At 40.3% G+C, this 14,346-nt stretch overlaps 1 long non-coding RNA gene across 1 annotated transcript; it reads left to right on the forward strand.

Moving 5' to 3' along the window:
• Window positions 1–7,249: 7,249 nt before the first annotated feature.
• LOC119040585 (uncharacterized) lies at window positions 7,250–12,689 on the forward strand. Its single transcript, XR_005080889.2, has 3 exons — window positions 7,250–7,371; window positions 11,391–11,529; window positions 12,152–12,689. It is a non-coding gene; the product is annotated as an uncharacterized LOC119040585 (long non-coding RNA).
• The last annotated feature ends 1,657 nt before the right edge of the window (window positions 12,690–14,346 follow it).

Genomic DNA, 14,346 nt, shown 5'->3' on the forward strand with positions numbered 1-14,346 from the left:
CGCCGGTTTATCTGCGATCGAATGTGTGACTGTGGTCAGTCCTCAGTGTGTCTGCCCGCTTCTCCACACCTGGGATCCACCTATGGCTCCCTGCACACCTGGGTTGCGCACCAGGTTCAGTTCGGTGGATCTTTCCTTCCTGACCCCGCTCTGCTGCTGGCTCTGCCCCTCTTACCGGTTTGGCTGAAGGGTTCGTTGTTGTCAGACTTCCGTGTAGTTCAATTTTCTGTGGTTTGGCTGTGTTTTTGTTGCTAAAACTTTGTTGTTTTTAAACTTGGTTGTGTGAGAAGGTGCAGTGCTTCCACCTACACCTCCATCTTGGCAGAAGTCTATGTGCCTGTTTCTATGGCAGTACCAGGCTGTTTTGATTACAGTAGCCTTGTAATACAGTTTGATATCAGGTATTGTGATGCCTCCTACTTTGCTCTCCTTTCTCAAAATTGCAGCATCTATTGGGGGTTGTTTAAGGTTCCATATACATTTTTGAAGTGCGACTTCTGGCCAAGATGAAGGCATAGATAGATATACTGTACTTATTCACACAACCAAAATTAAGGACGACAAAAATTTAGAAACAAAAAAAGAAGTAGAACTGACAGAAAATTGAACTGTACGGAAGTTTGACAACCATTCATCCAGACTGGTAAGTGGGGCGAAGACAGCAGACTGCGGACAGGGGTTGCGGCAGGAGGCGATTGGCAGATCCTGGGCTCTGGAAGGCAAAGAGTAAACCCAGTGAAGCACGCAAGGTGGCTCCAGGCAAAAACAAGCAGCGAGACTGTCCATGTAACTCAGGACCCCAGCACTGAAAAATAAAGCCTAAAAGCTATGATTGAAAACACTTGTAGGGGTTGAGGTGCTGGGATATACTTCCAGCCTCAGAGGAGAGTTTTCTGGAGAGACCCACAGGGTCTGATAACATACACAAGCCCACACATCTGGGAATCAGCACCAGAAGGGCCCAATTTCCGCATGGGAAGCAGAAGAGGGGACTGAAATCCAAGAGAGAGAGGAAAAAGGGCCATAGCTCCCTCCGACCCCGCCCCCACATACAGTGTCACATCCCAGCAACTTGGGTTGCTGCACCCTGGGGAACACCTAGGCTCTGCCCCTCAAATGTAACAGGAGTGAACGGACCAAAATATTATGGCTCAAGCAGAAGAACAGCTCAAATCCCCAGAGCCAATACTTTTAAGCGACCAAGAGATAGCCAACCTATCAGATACACAGTTCATAGTACTGGTGGTCAAGATGCTCACAGAATTGGTTGATTTTGGTCACAAATTAAATGAAAAAATGAAGACTACACTAAGTGAAATGAAGGAAAATGCACAGAGAAACAATAGTGATGGGAAGAAAATTGGGACTCAAATTAATGGATTGGACCAGAAGGAAGAAAGAAACAACCAAACAGAATAGAATGAAGAAACAAGAATTCAAAAAAAAATGAAGAGAGGCTTAGGAATCTCCAGGACATCTTTCAACGTTCCAACATCCAAATTACAGGGATACCAGAAGGGGAAGAGGAAGAACAAGTGGAAAACTTATTTGAACAAATAATAAAGAAGAACTTCTTCAATCTGGCAAAGGAAATACTTCCAGGAAGTCCAGGAAGTCCAGAGAGTCCCAAAGAAGTTGGACCCAAGGAGGAACACACCAAGGCACATCATAATTGTATTAGCGAAGATTAAAATGAAGGAGAGAATCCTAGAAGCAGCAAGAGCTAAGGGGACAGTCACCTACAAAGGAGTTCCCATCAGACTGTCAGCTGATTTCTCAAAAGAGACCTTTCAGGCAAGAAGGGGCTGGAAAGAAGTATTCCCAGTCATGAAAAGCAAGAACCTACATCCAAGATTGCTCTATCCAGCAAAGCTTTCATTTAGAATGGAAGGGCAGATAAAGTTCTTCTCAGATATGTTCAAGTTAAAGGAGTTCATTATCACCAAGCCCTTATTATATGAGATGTTAAAGGGACTTATTTAAGAAAAAGAAAATAAAAAATATGAACAGTAAAAAGACAGCAAACTCAGTTACTAAGAACCACACCTAAAACAAAAGCAAAAGTGAACTAACCAAACAACTAGAACAGGAACAAAATGACACAAATGGAAATCACATGTAGGGTTAGTGACAGGGAAATGGGAGGAGAAGAGAGTGGGAAAAAGTACAAAGTATAAGTAGCATAGATGGTAGGTAGAAAATAGAGGGTAGGCAAGAAAAATATGGGAAATGTAGAACCTAAAGAAGTTATGACACATGGACATGAACTAAAGGGGGGGAATATGGGTGGGAAGGGGTGTGCAGGGTGGAGAGGGAATGAAGGGGGGAAATGGGACCCTTCATATAAAGTGTAATCAATAAAATATATCAATAAAATAGATTTTAAGGAAAGAAAAAAGAAAAAGAACACACATGCTATCGACCAGCCTGAGGCAGACCTACTCCAGGCCAATTGCTATCCAGTAACACTTTGAACCCACATCCTGAAGCATAGATAAGGGCCTAGAATTGTGAGAAAGATTATACCAGAGAGTATTAGTTGAGGATCCTCTCACCTTTGGCAACCTATTTTCTAATTCTGGAGAATGTAGAAGCCACACGGTCAAGGCTTTCTCATCTACAAATATACTCAGCTTCAAATTAAGACTGTAGTTCCATCCTTGTGTTCTTTTCTCTGGTGTCCGAAGAAAAAGTGCCCCATACATGCTTGCAGTACTAACTGTCCTCTAAATTCTGCTCCTGATCACCTCCCCTTGGGTCTTGTGTTTAATATTTTAAGTCTAAAATATCTTGAGTACCTTGATTTCATAGTTGCTTGGCTTTAGACAAGAAAATATGCATAAGCTTTCCCATTTCATTTAAAGAAAGATTGGATTTTGACTCCTCCATGAGTTTTTAACTTCTTTGTGTACTCCAATCGCAGATTTCTGGAACAAAATTACCACTCCTGGTTCAATAAATGTTTGTTGATAAAATGAACTAATGAATGCATTCTATCCACTTACTATTTTGTCTCATTTCTGCCCTTTTCTTTAAAAAAAATTCTCTGTAAGCCTGAGACCCATACTTAGTTACCCAGTCTGGAAGGCCTCTCCAATATGTTCATCCTGCTTAACTGAGGGACCTCCTCTATGGTAACTATCTCTCCTCTCTGGTACCCATCAAGATAAGGTACTTATAGGGTCAGAGGCTTAGCAAAGGTATGATAAAAAAATCCAAAATTTATTTTACTCTTTTACGGAGGGATGTCAGCATGCTGGGAAATGCTCTGGGAGTTGTGGGATGATTAATGAATAAGATCAGTAAGATTCCTGCCCTTTAAGAGTTTACATTCTAGTGTTGGGGCAGGGGGCAAGAAGCAGACCATTAACTTGTAAATATTTGAATAAACAAAATAATTTCAGATTGTGTTAAGTGCTAAGAAAGAAGTAAGCAGGTAATAGGATGGAAAGTAACTTGGGGCTAATTTTGATTGTGTGGTTAGAGAATACACGTACAATGAGTTGTGACCTTGGTGCTAATCATGAGCTGCTCTAGGCACTCCTGGCTATGTCCCACCTCTTCTAGTGCCTATCAAATGTAATTATCCAGCAATTCCACTTCTGGTTACTTATTTATTTTTTATAGTATATACAATATTTTAAAATATATTTTATTGGTTATGCTATTACAGTTGTACCATTTTTTATTCCCTTTATTCTCCTTCACCATGTATATCCATCCCACACACATTCCCCCACATTAGTTCATGTCCATGGGTCATACATATAATTCTTTGGTTATTTATTTTAAAAAATCAAAACACTAACTCAAAAAGATCTGCACCCTCATGTTCATTGTAGTATTATTTACAATAGTCAAAGCATGAAAACAATCCAAGTATCCTCCAATGGAAAAATAGATACAGAAAATAGAATATTATTCTCCCATGAAAAGGAGGAAATCTTACCATTTGCAACATGAATGAACCTTGATGCATTATAAGTGAGGTAAATCAGTCAGAGAAAAATGGGTATGATGTCACTTGTCTGTGAAAACTAAAAAGAAAACAACAGCAACAACAACTAACTCACAAAAAACACAGAGTCCCAAGGAAATTGGACCCAGGGAGGAACATACTAAAGCACATCATCATTAAGCTACCCAAGATTAAAGATAAAGAAAGAATCTTAGAAGGAGCAAGAGGAGAGAGTTACCTACAAAGGAGTTCCCATAAGACTATCAGCTGACTTCTTAAAAAAAATCTTGCAGGCAAGAAGGGGCCGGAAAGAAGTATTCCAAGTCATGAAAGGCAAGAACCTACATCCAAGATTGCTCTATCCAGCAAAGCTGTCATTTAGAATGGAAGGGAAGATAAAGTTCTTCCCAGATAAGGTCAAGTTAAAGGAGTTATAATTATCAAGCCCTTATTATATGAAATATTAAAGGGGTTTATTTAAGAAATAGAAGTTCAAAAACCATGAACAGTAAAATGACAACAAACTGACAACTATCAACAATTGAACCTAAAAAACAAAAACAAAAACTAAGCAAACAACTAGAACAGAAGCAGACAAATGAAGCAACAATGAGGGTTGGAGAGGTTGTGGGGAAAGGGGACTTTAGTTCATTGTTGGTGGGATTGCAGACTGGTACAACCATTATGGAAAACAGTATGGAATTTTCTCAGAAAACTAAAAATGAATCTTCCTTTTGACCCAGTAATTCCACTGCTAGGATTATACCCTAAGAACCCTGAAATACCGATCCAAAAGAACTTATGCACCCCGATGTTCATAGCAGCACAATTTACAATAGCCAATAGTTGGAAGCAACCTAGGTGCCCATCACCTAGTAAATGAATGGATCGAAAAATTATGGTACATTTACACAATGGAATTCTATGCAACAGAAAGAAAGAAGGAGTTACTACTTTTTGCAGCAGCATGGAGGGAACTGGAAAGCATTTGCTGAGTGAAATAAACCAGGCGGTGAAAGACAAATACCATATAACCTCCCCTTTAACAGAAACCTAAACAACAAAATGAACAAGCAAGCAAAATATAACCCAAGACACTGAAATAGAGAACAGGCTAACAGTGACCAGAAGGGAAAGGGGAGAAAATTTCAGGGGGAAGGGGAAGGATTTAAAGGAACCTAGTATAAAGGACACAGGGACAAAAACTAAGAGGAGTGGGAATGGGAGGGAGGTGGCGAGCACTGGGGCGGGGGAGGTCTTGGATGGGATTAAAAGACAGGAAGCCATACTTGGACAACAATTAAATAAATAAATTTAAACAAAAGAAATGGAGAGTGCATAGAAGGTTTTCAGTGGAGAGAAGGAAGGGAAGAATGTGAGGGGAAAGGTACAGGGAATAAGCATAATTGGTAGGCATAACATAGACAGGGAGAGGTTAAGAATGGTATAGGAAACAGAGAAGTCAAAGAACTTATATGTACAACTCATAGACATGAACTAAGAGGGGAAAATGCTGGAGGGTTGGGAGTGCAGGGGCATAAAGGGGGAAATTGGGAAAACTGTAATAGCATAATCAATAAAATATACTTTAAAAAGAAAAAAATGAACAGATTGGTGGTTGCTAGGGGTGGGGTTTGTTGGGGCCAAATGGGTGAAGGAGGTCGAAAGATACTGACTTACAGCTATGAATTATGAGTCCGGAGGATGTAACATACATCAGGATGACTATAGTTGATAATATTGTCTTGTATATTTGAAAGTTGTCAAGAGAGTAAAACCTTAAAGAGCTCCTATCATGAGGAAAAAATTATAATTTCCACACCTATTAACTATAGGATATTAACTATATTTACTGTGGTGACCATTTTGTTATATACATACATCAAATCATTACATAGCACAACAAAAACTAATGTGTGTTATATACAACTACCTCACAATAGAAAACTTTAAAAAATTTTTTTGAAGTTTTTCTCTTGCTTCCATATCTCAGCCTTCTAATCTAGATCTTATAATTTCCTTTGTATTTGAAGCAGTTTTCTGGCTTACTGGATTAACTATGTAGAATGGCTCATTCAGTTAGAAACTTATCCAAACTTTCTGGCTCTAGCCCTTGTGGGTATCCATCCACTCCTGCTGGGGGTGATGGTAATGTAGGTCCTTTTTATGTACTAAGACCCCATCTTTCTTACTTCTTCCCCTGAACTGTGGTTCCTATGAGATACTTATTAAATATTGGGTATTAATTTACACTATTTATTTGACTGCTCTGTTTAAAATGCTCTTGAATTTATCTTTGACCATATTGTGGTCCAGCTTTGACATTGCATCCTGAAACTCATACTTACGTCATTTGTTTACAAATTTTGAACACTCTTTAGTAGTTTATTATATAATCAAATTCCTTGGCCCTGGTGTTCAAGACTTCTTAAAATTTGGCAACAATTAACATAATTTGTTTCACAACTACCCTCTTTCCTCTTCCTACTTTCTAGTTCACCTTCTTCCCTTAGAATCCACACTCTGTTCTCCTTTCTTCACCTCACAGTTTTCTGAATCCTGTGTACTGAAGGGGATCAGAACACAAGTACCACTTTAGCAGGTGGATTGTTTTGAGCTGAAGGCAATTAAGACTCAGTAGACTGAGAAAAACATTTTAACCTCTTTCTTAACTGCCTGAAAGACTTTAGATATGAGGCCTATGCCAGGAATAGAAACTTTAACAGAGATAACTTTATTTATCAGAAAGACTTGTCTACATGGCATGGTAAACCTTTGTTTGCCAAAACTTTGCTCTTCTCATCTGCCTGTAAATTATTTTCCTCTCCTTTGAAGCTCCAGATTCCTACCCCCTCCTCCTTAGTTCAGGAGGGTATATAAACCTCAGTTGCCTGACTACTTTGAGTCTAAATATCTTTCATGAGCTTCTGTATGTATATAATGAAATTTGGTTTTATTCTGTTAACCTGTCTTATATAAATTTGATTATTAGACCAGCCAACAACACCAGAAGGGAAGAAGGAAATTTTTCTTCCCTTAAAATAATATACTACGGGCTTTCTTTGCCCAGGACTTCATATTTTAGACCCAGTTCAAGTTTCTCCTTATATGCAAAGCCTTCCATTTATCTTCCAGGTTGAATGAGTTCTCTCCTCTGTGCTGACAATAGCACTTGTTACATGAATCATAATAATAATATTAAACTTTCCTGAGTCCTTTAGTGTTGGGAACCTCCCTGCCTGGTTTCAGAAGCTGTAACCACTGCCCCCCCCCCCCCATGGCTAAGACTGAGTGACCTTCGGACCATAAGCCACAAAGGAGACAAAGCTTATCTCCCTGCCAGGGGCGCTGCCTCTGCTCCTTTTACTTCACCCTGCCTGGCCCCCGATGCATGATCGATTAGCCAATGATGGGTAAGATTCCTCAAGGGAGGGATGACCTAAGACAGGCACAATCATGGGAGGCCCCTGGGGAAAGACTTGGGGGGCTACAGCAAAATGAGGTGATTGGACCCTTGCCCTTCAGCTTTGACATAGCCTGAGTCCTCAGTCTGTCTGCAAGAAGTCTCTTAATCTCTCAGCTGCCTAACTCCCCTTGCCTGACTTAAGCCTGAAACAATGCTGGAGGACAGTGCAGCCCTGTGCTGGAAAGAGTGGGTTCCTGGGTTCCTCGGGTGATCTGGCCTAAGAAAGAATGCATAAAATTCTGTGAAACCTGCTTTGCAAAGAATGCTCTCAATTAAATGATAAGGGTCCAAGCAGGAAATGAGTTTGTTTCCCAAAGTTTTATAGCCCTTTAGCTAAGACCCTGACTTAGAATAAGCCCTCATAGTTATTTGTGTGTTATTTATTATTTGATCTTTACTGCCTGACAATGATTGATGAGCTGTACCTGTATTCCTGCCCGTGCAAAAGGAACCCAGTAAAAGCCCATTGAGAAAAAGGCTCTTGGCCCTTCTCCTTTGAGGGATTGGCCACCTTTCCTCCCCAAGCAGATCATGTCTTGGTAGACTTATTCTCATCTGTGGTGGCCAGGGGGTCCCTGTGGGCAGAGTGCCCCCACCCCTCTAGTCCTGGAATAGTTCAAAAAATCTATCCACCCTTTTGTGTTCTAAGATATAGCTTACAAGAAAGAGCTGCCCTTCCTCAAATGTCTTAAAGAGCTAATACTCATTGATGTCTCCCCCTTTCACTTATGATGAGGCCAGACATAGACCCTTTACATTACCATTTCTTTTTTTTTTTTGCCTCAAAAAAGATAAGCTGAGCTATTTGCCTCCACTGATCAATTGAAACAAAGCACTTGTAACTACAGCTTAGTTGAGTCTCTCTCCATTCTGCAGGCCCCTAAACATTGACTCACCCTCCTTCTGACCCAGCAAACAACCCCCCTTAAAGATCCTGCCTAAGCATCAGCAAACTTCAGGGAAAATAATTCCCTGGTTGTCCCACTCCCTCCATACCCTGTTGTTTCTAGAAGAACCTCATTGCCCTTCACCTATACATGAAAATTCCTATTCGTGTGATTGATGAAATGCTTGCAGCTCCCAGTGCTAATAAAATTTGTTAGTTCTTATTTTCTATAAAAGACCTTTATACTAGAACTAGTTTCAAGTCTTGAAGCACTGTATTCCAAAAACGGTTAGTTTGAAAGTGAACAAATCTTCTATTTTATTATCTGGTTTGGATAATTCAGCTCTAAGAAGGGTGAAGCTCTTAAAGATGTACTGTGTAAAAAATCTGAGAAGCATATTCTGTGTTTATGGTGAGAAAGAGAGAATTTCACTCTACCTTTTATATCAGAGTCCCCTATTAATGTTATTTCTGACAGCTGTTCCTCAAGCTTAAACCCACGTGAAGTATTTTGTTTTATCATCTTTCTCTGAATATAATACATTATAACACTGATTGCACACCAGTACCCCTGTTCTATTTTTCTTCTATTTCAAACTTTAGAGTCAGATGCACAGGTATTCTCCTAGATGAACTTCACAGTCACTGCTTTTAGTTCCTCCACAAATCCTACCCACATCACCCCTTTTCCTACTTTTTCCCTTAGATGTAGCATTGGTGTTTTTTTGTTTATTTTTTATTTTAATTTCAATTAAAGTTGACATTAAACATTCATAGTTTGGGGTACACAGCATTGTGGTTAGACAATTACATCATTTACAAAGTGATCCACCAATAACTGAAGTACCCACCTGGCACTGTGCACAGGTATTAAAGTATCATTGACTATATTCCCTGGGAGTGTTGGTGTTTTCTATGAGCAAGAGTTTCAAGTCCAGTCAGAGACAGATTTGAACCCAGCATTCAGCCATAACTAGCCATATTTATTAAGTCTTGGGTATGAGGAGGGGAAGCCAAGGAGTGAGAGCAGCTGAACGGTAGTTGGAATTTTTGCCAGTAGTACTACCATAATGTTAATGGGGATAAAATGCTTAGCCTAAAGTTAGTGATTCAAATTCCAGTTTTTCTTCTGTGCACATGATTTTTTTTGAAGATCAGGCCTATCAAACCAAGAGGCATCAGTGGAGTGTCACCAGCTGCAATATTCCATCAAGTATGTAATTCAAATTTTTTAGTGTTTTTTGGGGGCGGTCTGGTGTTATTTTTTATTGTTATTCAGCTACAGTTGTCCCCATCTCCCCCCTGCCCCTGCCCCACGTATATGAGTGCCACCATCATGCAAGGTTGGGAGAATTTTTTGGACACTCATATGCTGGGTCTTGTATCAGTGTCTATATCCTGTCTGTTGCTCTGCTATTGTGACAGAGAATAAAAAACATAAAATCTTTACACAATATTGTATAACTAGAATTAAATAAACTAACAAACTAACAAACCTGTGAGAACAGAAACAGCACTCAGAGTTTTAGTTAACAACCTCTGTTTGGGCCTCTACTGTAGAACAAGGCAGCCATCAGCAGTATCGGTTCCTGTCCAGATAGGAAGAGACTGACCACAGCAGTCAGGCTGATGCAGATCTATGTAAAGTGCTGATGAGAAAACTTTTACCTAAACTAGCAAGAAAACTGTCCCCACACACACATTTTCCTTCCTTCCCTCCCCTCCCCCTATGAGAGCCACTGGTTTGACCACAGATGTTAAGATGGTTTTATTTATTTTTCTTTTTTTTAATTTAATTATTTTTCGAGTACAGTTTTCTGTCTTTTACTCCCATCCCAGCCCACCCCCCCAGTGCTCCCCACCTCTCTCCCATTTCCACCCCCCTTAGTCGTTGTCCATGTGTCCTTTGTACTAGTTCCTGTAAATCCTTCCCCTCTTTTCCCTGAAATTCCCTCCCCTCTCGCTTCTGGTCACTGTCCCCTTGTTCTCTATTTCAGTATCTTTGTTTTTATTTTGCTTGCTTGTTTGTTTTGTTGTTTAGCTTCCTGTTAAAGGTGAGATTATATGGTATTTGTCTTTCAACACCTGGCTTATTTTACTCAGCGTAATGCTTTCCAGTTCCATCCATGCTCTTGCAAAGGGTAGGAGCTCCTTCTTTCTTTCTGCTGCATAGAATTCCATTGCGTAGATGTATCACAATTTTTGGATCTGTTCATTTACTGATGGGCACCTAGGTTGCTTCCAGCTCTTGGCTACTGTAAATTGTGCTGCTATGAACATTGGGGTGCCTAGGTTCTTTTGGATTGGTGTTTCAGGGTTCTTGGGATATAATCCCAGCAGTGGAATTGCTGGGTCAAAAGGCAGGTCCATTTTTAGTTTTCTGAGAAAATTCCATACTGTTTTCCACAGTGGTTGTACCAGTCTGCAATCCCAACAGTGAACTAGGGTCCCCTTTTCCCCACAACCTCTCCAATACTGCGTGTTTATTGCTTTGTTTATGATGGCCACTCTGACCGGTGTAAAGTGGTATCTCATTGTGGTTTTAATTTGCATCTCTCTGATAGCTAGTGATATTGAGCATCTTTTCATGTGTCTCTGGATCCTCTGTATGTCCTCTTTGGAGAAATGTCTGTTCAAGTTCTTTGCCCACTTTTTAATTGGGTTGCTTGTCTTCTTAGAGTGGAGTTGTGTAAGTTCTTTGTATATTTTGGATATTAAAGCTTTGTCTGAGGTATCATTGGCAAAGATGTTTTCCCATACAGTTGGTTGTCTTTTTATTTTAATACTGTTTTCTTTAGCTGTGCAGAAGCTACGTGCAAAAAAAATGAAACTTGAGCACCGACTTACACCATACACCAAAATAAATTCAAGGTGGATAAAAGACTTAAATATAAGCCGTCAAACCATTAAAGTCCTAGAGGAGAACATTGGCAGGAAAATCTCAGATATTTCTTTCACGCAGCATCAAAGGAAAGAATAAACAAATGGGATCTCATCAAAGTTAAGATGGTTTTAAAGACAGGAGTTTGTTATCTTCTCAAGTCACCAGCACCTGAATAAACTTTTCTCTTTTTCAACAGCATCTGCCTCAGGAGGATTGACTTTCATCCCAGCAGGCAGCAGAAACTTCCTTCTGTGACTCTGTGAGTCTCCAGATGATAAGAGTGTGTGTCTAACCCACCTCAGATTCTGTCACATTTGAACACATTTATGTATATGGTGAGCTCTCAGTAAATGTTGTGTAACTTTCTATTGGTCTCAAAATCAGATTCAGAAAAGAGTTTATTCCAACACAGCTGCTTCCTTTTGCTAAGGTCAATGCCCTGTTATGAGAAAAGACTTTTGGTTTCATTTCTGGTTCTCATTCAGTTCCCAGAAATGTATATTTTCCACAAGAGGGAAAATTGTTTGTCAAGTGCTTAATGAATGTGATTTGTAAACTCTCATTCTTAGTTTTCTTGTTTTTCCTGCTAATTTTCTACCATTCTTTCTATTTGATAATTCTAGCCTTATTCTGAGTAAAATGAGGGAAAAGGAATTCACCCAGACCTCCTTAGGTTTAGTAGAAAGAGCCAATGACAGGGTCCCACCAAGGGGTGGGAGGAGGGTTAGGCCAGAGAAATACTTAGGGTGCAAGGGAACTTGAGAGTGAGGGAGTCCTCAAGTTTTGCACTCTAGGTACCTCACTTATCTCTCCCTAGTTTCACTCCTACTGCCAATTTTAACTAATAGTGCTTTGGGTGGGGCAATTCACCTCTCACCCATTAATTAGAGAGAGAAGGGCAGCAAGGTCACTGAGTCTCTGCTGCCAGCATTTCCCCTTGACCGTTTTTTTCAGCAGGCTTGTCTCCAGCCAAGAAAATGTATCTTCTAAGAGACTCTGTTAGCCTCTTCTGAAATCTGTTGGAAGATTCTTGCCAACCAAGAAATATGGGGAGAAGAGAAAGAAAAGTGGATAATCCAGGTATATTTATAACAGTTTAGTCTTTCTTTGTTTCAACACCGGCTGTGTGAGTGTTGTCTTCACTAAGCAATACTGCCACACCAACCAGGCATCCTACCATTTTACCCATTCTGATAGTATCTACCTGGATATAGTGTCAGAACCCACAGGTTAAGGGTTCAGTCCTTGGGTACTGCCTGACCCCTTCAGATTTGGACCCCAAGGAGTAGGTTCCCTGGGTGTTCTCATAACTTCCATCCAACATGACTGCATATCAGAGGTTCCCACAAACCCCTTCACAGGGTTTATAAATTTTCTAGAGTGTTTCACAGATCTCAGGAAAACATTTTCCTTATGTTAACCAGTTTATTAAAGTATTTGACAAAGGATGCAGATGAAGAGATACATGGGACTGAGCCTGGGAGTGTCCTGAGTACAGGAGTTTCTGTGCCCATGAAGTTGTGGTGTGTCACCCTCCCAGTAGAGGGCTGTACTCACCAACCTGAAAACTGTCTGAAGCCCATGCTATTGGGATTTTGTGGAGGCTTTCTCTCACAGGCATGACATACTATGAATCCCATCTCCAACCCCTGTCCTTGGATGAAATGGGAGTGCAATTCAAGGTACCAAAGCTTCTAATCATGGCTTTGACTTTCTGGTGACCAGCCCCATTTAGGAGCCCTTCAGAAACTCACCTCAAGTCATCTCATTGATCAAAAGATGCTCCTAGTAATCATATGAATTTTTACAAGGATTTGAGGGACCTTGTGTCAGGAGCTGGAATGAATACCAAACGTACATTTCTTACTATATCGTAATATTCTGCTGCAGAAAGACACAGAGACATCAGATCCTGCTTTTGGTGCGCTTCTCTTCCTACCTCTCAACAATGTCCTGCTGTAACCAGTAGGGCTTTGCTTGCTAGAGGAGGTAGAAGGAAGAACTTTATCAGTTTTTCAACAACTCCTCGATGCCAAACTCTTATTTATTTATTTATTTATTTATTTATTTATTTATTACAGTTGTTCCAACTTTCCCCTGTCATTGGCCATGGTCCCACCCTCTGCACCACTCCCACAGTCAATTCCCACTCTGTTGTCTTTGCTCATGTGTCCTTTATACCTGTTTTTAACTAGGCCCTTCCACTTCTTTCCTCCCACAACCCTCTCTGGTCACTCTCAATCTCTTCCTTGTTTCATACCTCTTCCTTGGTTCTCTTTTTCTCATTTGTTTGTTATGTTCATTAGATTCCTGTTATAGATGAGATCATATGGTATTTGTCTTTTCCACCTCACTTATTTCACTTAGCATAATACTCTCCAGTTCCATCCATACTTTCATGAAAGGTAAGAGTTCTTTTTTTCTCTCTGCTATGTAGTATTCTGTTGTGTAAATGTACCAGTTTTTTGACCCACTCGTTTACTGATGGGCACTCTGGCTGCTCCCAGCACTTGGCAATTGTAAATAACACTGCTATGAACAGAAGGCTGCATATGTTCTTTTGAATTGGTGTTTCAGGATTCTTAGGGTATATTCCCAGCAGTGGAATCACTGGGTCAAAAAGCAGTTAGTTCCATTTTTAGTTTTCTGAGGAAATTACATACTATTTTCCACAGTGGGTGTACCAGTCTGCATTCCCACCAACAATGCACTAGGGCTCCCTTTTCTCTGCAGCCTGGCCAGAACTTGTTGTTTGTTGATTTGCTAATGATGGCCATTCTGATTGGTGCCAGCTGGTATCTCATTGTGGTTTTAATTTGCATCTCTCTGATGGCTAGTGAGGCAGAGCATCCTTTCATATGCCTATGAAACCTCTGTAGGTCCTCCTTGGAGAAGTGTCTGTTCAGGTCCTTTGCCCATTTTTTAATTGGATTGTTTATCTTCCTGGTGTTGAGTAGTATGAGTTCTTTACATTTTTTGAAGATCAAACTTTTGTCTGAGAGATCATTGTGATGATGAACTTTTAGAATAGTACCGAGAACATATTGTGGGCCATGGGGGCGGGGGATTACAACTCCTGAAACCAGGCAAGGCAGCTCCCAACATTTGTCAAATAATTTTTCTGCATCTATTGATGTGATATGATTTTCAAC

The sequence above is a fragment of the Artibeus jamaicensis genome, unplaced genomic scaffold (genome assembly GCF_021234435.1).
Source record: "Artibeus jamaicensis isolate MK-2021 breed Jamaican fruit bat unplaced genomic scaffold, CSHL_Jam_final contig_2964, whole genome shotgun sequence".
NCBI classification, from domain to species: Eukaryota; Metazoa; Chordata; class Mammalia; order Chiroptera; family Phyllostomidae; genus Artibeus; species Artibeus jamaicensis.